This window comes from Lygodium microphyllum, chromosome 17 (assembly GCF_053477565.2).
Source record: "Lygodium microphyllum isolate KBCC chromosome 17, Lygodium_microphyllum_v1.1.10, whole genome shotgun sequence".
In the NCBI taxonomy this organism is placed as follows: Eukaryota; Viridiplantae; Streptophyta; class Polypodiopsida; order Schizaeales; family Lygodiaceae; genus Lygodium; species Lygodium microphyllum.
The window spans coordinates 21,346,553-21,361,133 of NC_141151.1; the positions used below are offsets into that span (position 1 = coordinate 21,346,553).

At 44.9% G+C, this 14,581-nt stretch overlaps 1 protein-coding gene across 6 annotated transcripts in view; it reads left to right on the forward strand.

Moving 5' to 3' along the window:
- LOC148021665 (uncharacterized) overlaps window positions 1–14,581 on the forward strand; it is a 156,484-nt gene that overhangs the window by 18,576 nt on the left and 123,327 nt on the right. The gene's annotated exons all lie outside the window — the stretch shown is intronic.

Here is a 14,581-nt window from a genome sequence, read left to right on the forward strand (position 1 = left end):
TACAGCTGAATTTTAGTAAATGAACACAATGTTCAGCCAATTGCTCCATTGAGCAATGCAGAAATTTAGCCTATGGCTGATTTGAATATTCAGCAAAATGCTGAAATTGAGGTTTAGTAGGAGCTTGTACATAGTCAAGAAGCTAGGCAGATGCCTAAATGGTACTTGCAGACTATGAAAGATAGTCATTTGAATGCTCCTATTGCTGGTCGTACTGGAAGACAAGCTCGTTTGCATGATCATGCTAATACAACGGAGTTTGTTATGGTAGTACACACGATGAGATGAGGAGCCTGAATGTTTTGAGGATGCACAACAAAGTATGCATTGGATGGCAGCAATGCAAGCTGAATTTGATTCTATCATAAAGAATCAAACATGGGATTTAGTGACATTGCCCGTTGGAAAGAAAGCCATTGGCACAAAGTGGGTCTATAAGCTGAAAAGAAAAGCAGATAGATCCATCGATAAGTATAAAGCTAGTCTTGTGGCCAAAGGTTACGTTCAAAAGAAGGGCATTGACTATGAGGATATGTTTGCTCCTACATCCCGTATGACTACCATTCGGTCTATGGTTGCTTTGGCTGCCCATCATGGTTGGATTGTACACCAGTTTGATATTAAGACTGCATTTTTACATGGGGAATTTCAAGAAGAAGTGTATGTACAACAACCCATTAGTTTTGTGCTTGAGGGATCCGAACACTTGGTATGTAAGGTGAAAAAGGCTTTGTATGGTTTAAAGCAAGCTCCACGAACTTGGTATGCTAAAATTGCTGCCTTTTGCCAAGGGTTCATTAACAGCCCATCATAGTCTACTCTTTACGTATGCAAAGAGGGGGGGATGTTTGCTGGTCATGTGTCTTTATGTAGATGATCTTGTGCTCATAGGGACACATGTTGATCAGATTTCAGCATTCAAGAAAAAATTTCAGCAAAATTCTGAAACGTTATATTTGGAGCCTTTGCATTACTATTTGGGCATTCAGTTCATTCATGAGGCTAGAGACATTGGATTGTCACAGTCGAGATATATTGGTAGACTCTTTGAGAGGTTTGGCTTACATGATTGCAAGCTAGTTAGTACACTGATGGAGACTGGACTCAAGCTGTCTTTACATGAGGACGGTGATTTGTTTGACATCCATACATATGCTCTAGCAATTTGATGTCTCATTTATTTATGCAACACAAGGCCAGATATTTAATTTGCAGTTTTAGCCTTGAGCAAATATATGTACAAGCCACGCATGTCACATTGGCAAGTTGTGGAGCATGTTTTTGGTTACTTGCAAGGTACCAGGACTCTTGGATTGCTTTATGTCAAGGGGGACCACTGCAAGTACATGCTTATGATGATTTAGATTAGGCTGGTGATTTTGATTCACATTGGAAATTGTTTCTTTCTTGGCTCATCTTGCATCTCTTAGCTTAGTAAGAAACAATCCACTGTTGCTACATTGTCTTGTGAAATTGAATACAAGGCAGCTTTCACTACCATAGTTAAATGTGTATGGCTGAGACGTTTGTTGGTTGATCTTGATGTATCTGTCATGTAGCCTACTCCTTTGTTTATTGACAGTTAGAGTACCGTTGCAGTGGTATGGAACCCAATGTTTCATGCATGTATGAAACAAAGGGATCCCTTATCACTTTGTCAGAGAGAGGCTACATGCACGAGATATCAGCCTTGTCTATTATCTTACCACCGGTAATGTGGCAGATATCTTCATCAAAGCTCTTTCTTGTGACAAATTTGAAGCATTTCGCAATGCTTTAACTTTGATCTCCTTTGGTGGATGATCCTTGTATGCTGATCACTTTTCACCCTAGGGGTTTTGTTGGATTTGACTCACACCTACACTCACCGAGGAGTATTGGTGATCCACGGTAGGACACTTGGGCACTTTTTACTCTCCTTATGAGAGGTTTTTTCCCCCAGCTATATTATCTTCTATTTTATGTGCTTATGTTACATAGTTTGTGCACTTATCGTGTTTTACACCTTTTGGGTGTGAATGCACATTATCAACCCTAAGGTTTAAGGGTTGTACTTTGTACTTTCATTACACTCTTTGGTAATTGTATTGGGAGTCGTGTTGTGTCTTCACTCTCTCATTCTCTTCATTGTCAATTGTATACTCTCAGTTGAGCTTCGATCCTCCGTTTCTCACGGTTCCTTCCCCTTAGGCTTTGTAGCAATGGAGACCCATTTTCATTGTGGAATCATTGTATAAAATTTTCTCCAAGATCATTGCTAATAGGCTTCAAGAGATTTTTCTAGAGCTAATTTATCCATGATAATATGGTTTCATTAAGGGACAAAATATTATGCACAATATTTTGAACATTTGGTTGGATATAAAAGACCCTTTTGATCATGTGAGCTCGACAATTAATGTCTTACATGGGTTTTGGCCCTCAAATGATTTCTCTTATTGATACAATTAGCTCTAATGAAGTGGTACACATAGCGCTTGACTTGGGGGGTGGGTGGGTTAACTAACGAGATTTCTCTCATTGAATCCCTTTATCAGGGATGCCCCTTAGTCCTTTGCTATTTTTGTTTGTGATTCATTTAATGCTCTCCTTATTGTATAAGCTAGCAACTTGATGGTGAAATCATTGGTTTGGCTGTTCCCAGTGGAGATAAGCTTCCGAGAAGTGAGTAGATGATTCATTTATGTTTCTTAAGGGTAGGAAGTCTAATTTGGATAGAGCAATGGTCCTTTGGAGATTGTTTGGCTTAGCTTGGAGCCTCAATATCAATGCACAAAAGTCCATTCCCGTTAGTTGTATAGAGAGAGACTTGCATGCTTTGGTTTGATAGGGTGGGATTGTTTCTCAGGGAGAGATTGCTAGACACTTGAGATATCCCATTGGTGTGCATGTGACCCCTTAGGCATTGCTTGATTAGATGTCTTTGCACATTCATAACAAGTTATGTATTAGAAATCTTAAGGTTGGCCTCTACATGGGGACCTAAAGGTTGCACAGATAGTGATGATATGTCATGTTGTCGCGAATTTTCAACTTAATGCTCTCTAGACACTTAAGTTACGCATGTGTGGTGCACGTGAGATTAAGTTGAATGTGTGCCATGGTGATAGATAATCCTAGATTAAGAGACCATGGGGTCTCTACTTTTCAATAATGGCACAATGGTGTGTTCTATCATGTTGTTTGGGATTCCCTCACATAAAGCGCTATTAAACATGGGCATGCTAAAAGCTCTCAGATACTAATTCATCATGATCTTGGTCTCTCCTTGTTTGCAATGGATCAATGGTATTTGTGGCCATTTAGATTGTGAAATGAGTGCTATTTGCCAGCATGCATTGTAAAGAAATGTTCAAGCAAAGATATAGAAATGCAAAGTGTACAACGAATACAAAGTGTGTGCGGAACTCAAGACGTTGAGAACCTAGATGAATGAATGAAGAATGAATGTTGACATGCTGAATATGATACAGGGGCCCTCAAACCTCTGTGTCATGGGAACTAGGGACTAGGGATGAGGTGAGCTGAGAGTGGTGTGCAAGGGTTTTGACAGAAGCAAGGCATTGACTACGAAGAGACCTTTGTTCCTATTGTGTAGTTGACATCATTTTGTCTGATGGTTGCCCTCGCCGCTCACTATGGTTGACTGCTCTATTAGATGGATGCCAAAAGTGCTTTCGGACTGGATATTTGGAGGAGGAAATCTATGTGGAGCAGCCGCCCGAATTTTCTTCAGTTGACCGAAAATAGAGACACTGACAATAGCTTCGAGAGTGTGTTGTACTTGTGATGGACCCTGAAATGCAGCAGCAGTAGTCCATGAAGCTGGAATGATGATGATGTCAACAATGGATGCAATGAAGGAAGCGTAGAAGACTGTTGAAATAGATTGCACAACAGAAGAGGACAGAGAGAAGAGAAAACAAAGGAATGGAGAACACTGCAAAGAACTAAAAGATATGCTCTGGAAATGGAATCCATGTACCAAACATGAGATAGTCGTGTGCAATAGTGAGTCACTGCCTGTGTGGGCATTGGCACTAGCTCCCTTTCTCCAACAAGACCTGCTCTAGAAGACAAGTGATGAATGACTGTGGAGGCGGGAGCCCAAAAAAAGTAGGCATAAAATGCATCGGGTTGGCCAACATCATGATGGCCTAAAAATAAAGTCAGCTAGCTAAAAGATGCTAGAAACCACAAGAATAAGCACCAGAAAAACGCCTAAAATAATATTCTGTGCCTAGCCCACAAATACACATGCACGGACTCACTCATGAGCAGACTAATCTGCTAACACATGATGGTAGTGGAGGGAGCAACATGCAGTCCTCCACAGTCAGCTAGATCTAGAAGGTGTGGGTGGCAGCCAAGTACATGTATCCAGCTAAAATTGCAGCAGATGATGATGACGAATGATGATTTTAGCTGTTGAATTTGTACTGCTGCAGGTGATGATGTTAGCAGCTGGGCAGCCTCCAGATAAGCAAAATGCAGGGCTGGGCAGGTGGTCAATCAGGTCACCAGGCTGGAATGATGTCCACAGGCTGGGGTTGCCAGTGGATGATGAAAGCGCAGCAGGAAGCCTCCAGGACATCAGCAAAATAGGTTGTTGCAGCAGGCAACTGGCTGGGAAACAGGCTGAGAAGGTCATCCAGTGATGGTGATATCCTTCACATGGGGCAGCAGCAGGTAAGATGATGGCAATGGCTGATAGATGACCGGCAGTGGGTATGATGATGGTACTAGCTGATAGGTGCTTAAGGGCTGGAGTGAATGAAGAATGGGGGATAAAGGGATGCCCACATCTGACTCTATTTATAAAGGATTTTGGTGCATTTTTCCTATTGTTCAAGAGTAAAGCCATATATTTTTGGTAATAAGTAGTAAAAGGTTTTTCTAGAGCTGTTTAAAAAGGAGAATAGGGATCGACATAGTGTAATTTAAGATAAATGAAAACCCTAGTTTAAGTGGCTCAACATGTTGTTGTTGGGTGAGGCAGTTGTGGCTGTCTTGGTACATCATAAAGAGCTCTAGCATAGTTTGCCATCCTTCATGCGCTGTGATCAAGGTGGGTAGTACTCTCTTCTGGTAGAGAGAGAGAGAGAGAGAGAGAGAGAGAGAGAGAGAGAGAGAGAGACGCACATTTGGCGCACGGTGGTGGGATCCTCGCTAACTCCTTTCGATTGGGTTTTTGTGCGCCCGATGTATTCCGCACCGCCACAGTTGCATGAGAAGATCTTATTTCACTTTTTCAGATATTGGGGATGCTGGCACATTTGGACCACGCGCAATGCTTTTCTCTTTGATTCGGCCTCTAATGTACCCCGACATATTGCCAGGCTTAAAGGGCTCTTGCATTGGCAGCTGGATATCATCCGACACTCCGACTTGCTCCCTCGAGAGGATTTGCATCCGTGGCATATGGCAATTGCCTTTGGGTCGTTGCCATGATTGGTGTAACTTTTTCAGTGCATTACTACGGGGCTTCCCCACACGTTGGCCTAGGGCCCTCGTGTATCTTGTAATCAGAAAAAAGAGAGAGAGAGAGAAAGAGAAAACCTCTTCACATGATGGCTTTGTGTCATCATGTATGTTGTAATCCAGTAATCTTGTATTTCTTTCGTAATTAATATAATTACCTTTTACGAAAAAAAAAAGAGAGAGAGAGAGAGAGAGAGAGAGAGAGGAAGCGATCCCGCCATGGCGCTTGTCACAGACCTGCTCGACCTCGACATCGATGACTCTGGCAAGATCCTCGCAGAATACATCTGATCACGCAGGGACTGGCAACGCGGACCTTCTGCCCCTCGTTGCTTGACTGGGCTGCAGCAGCGCCCGCCAGCCGCTTGCTGGGTATTTGACTCACGCCTCACTTACGCCTACGCTCATATGGGAGTGTCGGTGATCAGTAGGACACTGGGGCACTTTTTACTCTCATTAGGAGAGGTTTTTTCCCCCAGACTTATAGTCTTATTTTCGTATGTGCTTATGTGCTTATGTTACACACTTATGGGCACTTACTGGGTTCGGGTGTGAACACCCCCTACAACCCTAAGGTTTAAGGGTTGTACTTTGTACTTTCATTCCACTCTCTTTCAGTCTATTCTATTGGGTGTTGTGCTTCACTCTGTCTCTCTCACTCTCACACTGTCTACTGCACTCTCAGCTACACCTCGATCCTCTCACCCTCTCACATTTGGTATCAGAGCTCAGCTCTGAGCTCAGCTCCTGTCTGCAGTGTGAAGTCCTGACCGCACCCGAGCCACCTGTACCAGCGCCCTGTACCTGCGTGCTGTCGCTGCACCTGCAGGCGCTGCCACCTCTGCCCAGCGTGTCCTCTGCCCTGCGTCTGCCCAGCATGCCCCTGCACCTGTCAGTCTGCCTGCGCAGCCTCCCTGCGCTGAGCTAGCCTGCGCCGTCAGCTCCAGCCGCCAGCGCGCCACCTGTACCTGCACGTGCCCTGCCCAGCGCGCCACCTGTCAGCTGGAGGCGCCACCAACTCTGCACAGCGCGCCATCTGCCCAGCACGTGCCAGTCCTGCCTGCGTACGCCACTGGCCTGCACGAGACACCTGTTCGTAGGACGCCGCCTCCTGTACCTGTAGAAGCCCGACACCAGGTTCGCCAACTTGTTCCTGTTTGCAGACGTTGCCTCGGGATCCGTGCATGTCGTCAGTCAGCTGCAATCATTCTGTAGAGGTAACATTTTGCATTTTTTATTTCAAACACAGGAGTTCGTGCAGCAGCAGGATCAGTTTTCTGCATTGGGACACGTGCCTGTGTCTGTGACAGAGCAGCAGCAGGATCAGTTTTCTGCATTGGGACACATGCCTGTGTCTGTGACAGAGCAGCAGCAGGATCAGTTTTCTGCATTGGGACACGTGCCTGTGTCTGTGACGGAGACGTAGCAGGATCAGTTTTCTGCATTGGGACACGTGCTTGTGTCTGTGACAGAGACACATTAAATGCACATTCTGGGGTATTTGTGACAGAAATTTTGGGGATTTTGACATTACAGTGTTGCTGAGCACTGTTTGCACCTTGGGAAGCGTGCATTAAAGACAGTTCTTGACAGAGTACACCCTTGCACATTAATTGCAGAAGTGTGCTTGCTGCAATTTCTGGAAATTTGCAGATTTTCAGCCCTTACTGCTTTGACATTGCTCATTTGTCTTTGGAAACTTGTCATCATGGCAAATCAGGGAGGTGATGTATTTACCTATGTATCCAAGGAAGACAGATTGGATGGAAACAATTATTCGCTATGGTCATTCATGATGAAGAATGTATTAGTGGCTAAGAATTTATGGGATTATGTCAGTGGAGAGGAAACTAGACCGGGAGTTGTAGCTCCCGTTACTCCTCCTCCTCAAGGGGCACGTGGACAACGGGGACCTCAGCCCGCTCCACCTCAGCCACTTCCTCCAAAAACTGCAGCTCAAAAAGCTTGGGATACACACGGGTCTTCTTTGCCTGTGGACGTGCCCTCTCTGCACAGCGGCCGTCTGTTTCTGCGCGTGCGCTTCCTAAGCCCCTTCGTCAGTCTAGTGCAGGGCCCGTTTGGCCTGAGAGAGAGCGAGAAAGGCTTGCGCGTTTCTGCCTCCCGTGAGCTCTTCACTCAGCTTCTGACCGGCATACGCAGTGATACAATATGGTTGGTATGGATCTGGCTTTTATAGACCAAATGGTGGTAGCTCTTGGTCTGGATTCTGATAGCGAGGACCCAGAGGATATGGTTCCGTGTACAGAATAGATGCCCCCTAGTCCTGACTTCCAGCCTGCGGGCAAACGCACCAAGTATACTTTGGAAGAGACAATGGATCATCAGGATTGTTCCTATGCTCAGGTTGCTTCTGATTCTGTGAACTCTCAGGATGTTGACTGGGAGCATTTGCTAGAGTTTGCCAATACTCTGCTTGGCGATTATGTTCAACATAATCAGGAAGTCTTTTCTGACTCTGCAAAACTGAAGATGTTCTGGAAGCCATTGTGGACCCGAAAAATGTCTTGCGCTCCTTTTCAGTGCTTTATGAATGCGCTGTGATACTCTTCTTCACTATATTTGCTAGTGGCTGCATAGTATGCTACAAGGGGAATGTGTTGAAGAGATTTTTGTTGGGCCCTGAGGCTTTTTTGAGGTGCTGTTGAAATCTAAGACGCACCGTGTTGCTCTCCTGTCTAAACTGCCTTTGTTCTTTGATCGCCGTTTGGTCCATGTTGTGCCATGGCGCCCAATGGTAGATTTTCAGCGCCTGCTGCAACGTGAATACCATGTGTGGGTGAAAGTGGAAAACTGTCCGGCTGTCTACTGGCCACTGTTAAAGGACGCCATGGCCGCTGTGGGCACTGTTCTGGTCCCCCCAAGCCTAAGGGCCGTGAATCGTAACCGTTTGTGTATGTCATGGGACACTGCTAGGAAAAGGCCTGCTTGGTTATATCTTAATTGCTTTAGCATGCATCCTTTACACTTTCGTTTGAAATGGGGCAACTTTGCAGGACATTGCTTTTCGTGTGGAAAATTGGGGCATTTTATGGCCGAATGCCCAGAGAAGCAACACACTTCAGATGCTGAGCATGTTGCGCTGCCCATGGAAGATATGGTGTGTGATGCTCCGTCGCAGGATGCCACCCAGCCACCTAAAGTTTTGGATAAAGGTAAACGACAAGTTTCGGGTTTGGATTCCCGTGGCAATGACTGGGTTGATGTACGCACAAAAAAAGGCAACAGGCTTGTTGCTGGCATGGTGGATACTGTGTCTACTGCCTCATAAGATTCCATGCGTACTTATATGCGCAGGAAAAAAATGTTGTCTTCAGAGCACTCTGCTCTTGCTATGGGTTCCTCTGCTCCCCGTCAACAGCCCACTAGGAGAGTGTATTCGGATGGTCCAAAGGGTCCACCTGCTAAGCTGGCTTTTGATACTAGAGGTAATGTCATTACCCCATGGGATCGTCGTTATCCCCATTCCATCCCCAAGACAGCGGATATGCCGTCTACCTCCAAATCTGGTCATCAGAACTCTTTTGCTGTGTTAGCTGATTTTTCGGATGAGGGAGTCCTGGACATTCTTGCAGAAAAGGTCAAATCGAGGTAAGCTGTGCCTCGTACCTGATTTTCTTTTGAATTCACATGAAAATGGCCACGTGGAATGTGCGAGGAATTTGTTCTCGCCACAAGCAACATGCCATGTGGACTGTATTGCATGGGAATTAGTGGGATGTCTTGTGTGCTGTTGAGCACAAGAGTCACGGTGAAGCAGGAACAATTGTGGATTGCCATGGCTTTCGTTTGTTCTATGCAGGGACACATGCCATGCATTATTCTGGTGTGCTCATGATTGTACATGAAAAATATCAGCCTGTTCTTATTAAAAATGATGTACATGGCCGCTTTGTGGTGATTGAAATTTTATTCGAAGGAAAGATCTTATGGTTGCTTGGCCTCTATGCTCCGAATGATCCTTTATCTCGCTGGGAGCTTTGACATACTTTGCAGACTTCCTTGTCACTTGGCAGACATGGTTTTTTGATGGGGGATTTCAATATGTGTGTTGATTCTTCGCAGTCCACATCGGAGCATTCGGTACTGGACGCACCGGAATGTCGTATGTGGCATGAGTTGGCTCTTGCCGTTCTTAAGCAAGATCTCTGGTCTTGGCTACACCCTTCTTCTATAGGGTTTACTTTCCATTCTGCCTAGTATGCAACAACATGGTCACGGTTGGACCGCATATACATCATGCAGAATGATGATTTCCTTCCTGAGATGCTCGAAATGAAAGTGTTGCAGCAATATGCCTTGTCGGACCATTTCCCTCTATAGCTTGAGCTGCTTGCACAACCCATTGCACCTTTTACGCAATTTCTGGAGAGACTCCCTTTGTGTTTCAACTTGTCTTATTTGAGGCATGCAATCTTTCAGGGCTATATGCAGTTATTGATTGATAGATTCTTATTGGACTTCTCCTCTCAGGGCACTGCTTTGTTTGAATGATTGCTCTCTAATGTGCAGCGGGTTGCTCGGCAGTATGGGATCCATCATGCCTCTCTTTGTCGGCGGCGTCGACAAGCAGCGGAGGACCTGCTGGCTTTGGTTCGTTCTATGTTGGTGGACACTCTAGATGATGAATTTCTGCTGTCACTGGCAATGCGTGTGGCCGATCTTATTAAAGAGTTTTTGTTGAAATCTTATCAGCAGGCCAAATTGCAACATCTGACGGAGACTTTGCAAGATAGTGCTTGTTAGACTCATAAGTTCTTTCGAGCTCTCCATGCCTCTCGTGCTCGAGAGAATATGACTAGACTTCAGGATGCAGAAGGTCAAATGGTCCTTGATCCGCAGACTATTGTGAATATGTGTAGGAATTATTTCCTCGACCTTCTTGGTTCCACTTCTCCACCTTCAGGCCAAACTACTCATGCCCGTTCAGTTTTTTATGATCTGGTCCGTAATCAGGTTCCGCAGGACATGCAAGCTACTATGGAGACAGATATTTGTGAGGCGGAGGTTATGGATGTTTTGTTACTTTTGCCCAAGGATAAAAGTCCTGGCTGGGATGGTCTCACCAATGAGTTCTTTGAGGTTTTTGCTACCCAACTGGCGAAACAATTGACGGCTTTGTTTCAGCAGGTGTGGGAAACGGGGATCATGCCTTCCTCATGGAAAGAAGGACTTATTAGACTGCTTCCAAAAGTTCCTTCGCCGTCTACGTTGAAACATTGGCGCCAATTTCTTTGATGGGTTCTATGTATAAAATCTTTTCCAAAGTCATGGCGAATCGGCTTCACAAGCATCTTCTTGCCATTGTGCATCCTCTCCAATATGGTTTCATTAAGGGCCGAAACATTCTGCACAATGTATTAAATGCGCAACTGGCAATTGATTATGCAAGGTATTCTAATCAGGAGGTCGTACTGATTCAATTGGACCTGGAAAAGGCTTTTGATTATTTGGACTCGTCTTTCATTGCAAAACTTATGTCTACTATGGGCTTTGGTGGTTGGATGTCTCGTCTGATCTACACCATCAGTGCTGCGGCGTCTTCGCGAGTCATGCTGAATGGAGGCCTTACCGAGCCATTTGTCCTTGCCGGCTCTGTCAGACAGGGGTGCCCTTTGAGTCCTCTCTTCTTTGCCCTTGCGACTCATCCAGTTCTTTCGATGTTATCTCATATGGTAGCTTCTACTCAGTTGGCTAGATTGTCACTTCCTTCTGGACAGCACTTGATTAGTCAATCCTTGGCTGATGACAGCTTTATGATTCTGCGTGCGGACAAGGATAACCTTCGCAAAGCATTAGATGTTTGGGCTCTCTTTGCTCAGGCTTCCGGTCTTCGCATCAATGCTTTGAAATCAGCCATTCTCAGCTGCACGGAGCCGGATTTGCAGTCATTGGACTGGCAGGGCATGGTTGTTCCCTGTGGCTCCATTGTTAGGCATCTTCGGTACCCTTTGGGTGTTGATGTTCCCCCAAAGCAGCTACTACAGTGGATTTCACAGGAACTAGCGGCTAAGTTTCTGTATTGGAAGTCTCAGGCCTGGCCCTTCCATGTTCGCCTCAAAGTAGCCCAGACAATTATGTTGCCTATGCTCACATATTTCTTGCCATTGCTGCCCTGGACTACTACTTTACTAAATGCTCTTACTCAGTCTATTCGTTTCATGTTATGGAAGAAGGATTCCTTGCATGCAGGCATTTCCTGGATTTCTTGGTCGCATGCGTGCACCCCCAAACGCATGGGTGGAGGGGCTATTTTAGATGCCCAAACTCATATGCTGGCACTCCGTTGGTCTCTTTTCCGCGCCATGTACTTGGATCACCATCCGTGGGTCGTTATAGCCCGTTATTTTCTTGAGGATCACGGGCTTCTGCATGGTAATACCCAAATCCGGAGTTCTTGGTGGCATGTTCTTAATGCCGATTCTTGGTTCTCCAGTTCTTCTTCATCTCTACTTGCCCATTTGGTATGTTCCTGGAGATTGGTCCTCCGGAAGGCTCAATGGCATCTAACGGAGAATCGCTTAGCTACTAATTCTTTTCAATTGGAATTGTTGGCAGTCTCGCGGTTACTTTCGTGAGAAAGCAAACATGAGCTTTGACCAAAATCCAACCGCATGGCACGTTCGGGCTTAACTTCAATCGCGGATGCCACCCTTGCCAGTCGCAATGTGTTGATATCCTTTTGTATAGCCAGGAGCCTTTTCAGGATCCCTCGTGGATACTGGCATTTATGGGAATAGCTTTTGATGGTGCTCCAGAGCAGTCAACCCTTTCCTGCCCTTGCTTCGGATCGTCCCTAGCAGGACTGGGACTTTGTAGGCCGGCTGAATTTAGTCTCAATCCTCAGGTGGTGGATTGAGGTACGGATTTGACCAATAACTGTGAGCAATCCATGAGGCAGTTGTGTATCCATGTAACTGGTTTCGGTGATGATGTAGTGTTCCTTTGTCTCTGGCTCTTTGTCGCATAGTGGGCATGTGCATTCCTTTGTGTGTATGCCCTCGCATTTGCCTATGGCAAGCTCTTTGCTTTTAGCATACATCTGGCCATCTCCATGAGTGACCGATTCTTCCTCTATGCAATCCCATTTTGTTGTGGAGTATAAGCAATAGTGTATTGATGGACAATGCCTTTTTGCTTCAAAAAAGAATTCAGCATAGAAGACATGTTTGCCCCCCCCCCCCTTGGTGCGAATGAAGAGTCTTAATCTTGTAGCCATATTGATTTTCAGCAAGTGCTACAAAAGCCAGAAATGCATCATACAATTCTGACTTTTTCACGAAAGAGTAGACCTAGCAAAAATGAGTGAAGTCATCAATGAAGGTGACAAAATAGTGACAACCACCCAATGACTTTGTCTGCATAGGGGCCACATACATTCAAGTGCACAATTTGTAATCAGACAGTTGCTCGAAAAGCAATATCATGAGGAAATGAAAAACTATGCATTTTCCCTGAAATGCACCCCTCGCATATATGCTCAAGAGGTCTCTCCAAGAGAGGTAAGCCATCAAACATCTGTGTATGTTACATAAGCATCAGACCACCATAGTTTACAATGCCCCATGCAGCCAGATTGATTTTCAGCAAGTATTAGAAAAGCCAAAAATGCATCATACAATTCTGACTTTTTCACCAAAGAGTAGACTCAACAAAAACGAGTAAAGTCATCAATGAAGGTGACAACATAGAAACAACCACCCAATGACACTATTTGCATAGGGCCATGTACATCTGATTGCACAATTTGTAATCTGGCAGTTGCTCGAAAAGCAACATTACGAGGAAGTGAAAAATGATACATTTTTCCCGAAATGAACCCCTTGTATATATGCTCAGGAGGTCTCTCCAAGAGAGAGAAGCCATCAAGCATTTGTGTACACTACATAAGCATCAGGCTACTATAGTTTACATGCCCCATGCGAGCATGCCATAACTCTGCCTGTGACATAACAAGAGTGAGAGTAGACACTAGATAGACCGACTGATCAATTGAATAAGCATCTCACTCATATAATCCATGATATAAGGTGCTAGTCAAAACCAAAGTCATGTGTTTTTTATCTATGACCATACATTTGTCATCATCACATCAATGGCTGTCAACACAATCTCGCCAATACCTCTAACAGGGTATGATGCATTGTTGGCACACTACACTGTACAGACTAGCCAACAAGAGCTGCAATAACGGAGGAAAACAAATCCTTGCGGGATGTGATATGCCTAGAAGCACCGGTGTTAAAAAACCATGTGCTCGCATTCTTAGTAGAGCTAGATGCTCTATCAGCCCAATAAGAGTCATTACTGCATGTGTAGAAAGAATAGTCATGGACAGTTTGCAACAAAAGATGCAGGCTTAGTAGCAATAGAAGGTGCATAAGAAACATACATCCTTGACTCCTTGGCTATGCACTTCCTACATTTTGTGATGTAGTGACTTGGCTTCTTGCAATAGTGGCATTTACCCTTCTAGCCTTGCGTGCTCCCCTGTTTCTTGCTGCTTTGTGAAACACATGAAGTTCTAGAGCTCTGTGGAGCATTTTTAGCTTGGCTGCCATTGCGCTTTTGCCTTGCTATAAAAGCATGCTTGGAGGCTATAACATTCACCCCATTGTTCTTTCTTGTTTGCTCTTCCTCTAAGAGCAAATTGACCAACTGAAGGAGAGTATGTGGTTGTGGAGAAATCCTCATGGTGAGGTTCAAGGCTGTATGAAAGGGCAAATAGGAGGGCAGCAATGAATTCATAGTAGTAGATATCAACTGTGCATCTGAGTAATACTCATCTACATTCATAAGGTTCTTACGTGAGTCTTGAATTTTATTTAGATCATCCTGCATAGAATCACCCTCCTCCATCTTCATAGTCTCAAGATTTTTTTTCAAGAAAGAGATGTGTATCTCATTCTTTCTAGCAAACACTTGCTCCAAGGTCAACCATGCTTCTCGTGAAGAAATTGCAGACTGAATGCGTGGGATGATGGACCGGTGAACTGCCAATGCAATCAGTGACAAAGCCTGAGCATCCTGTGTGTTCTATGCCTTTTGTGTTGCTGATATTTGGGGAAGTGGCTGAGCTGAA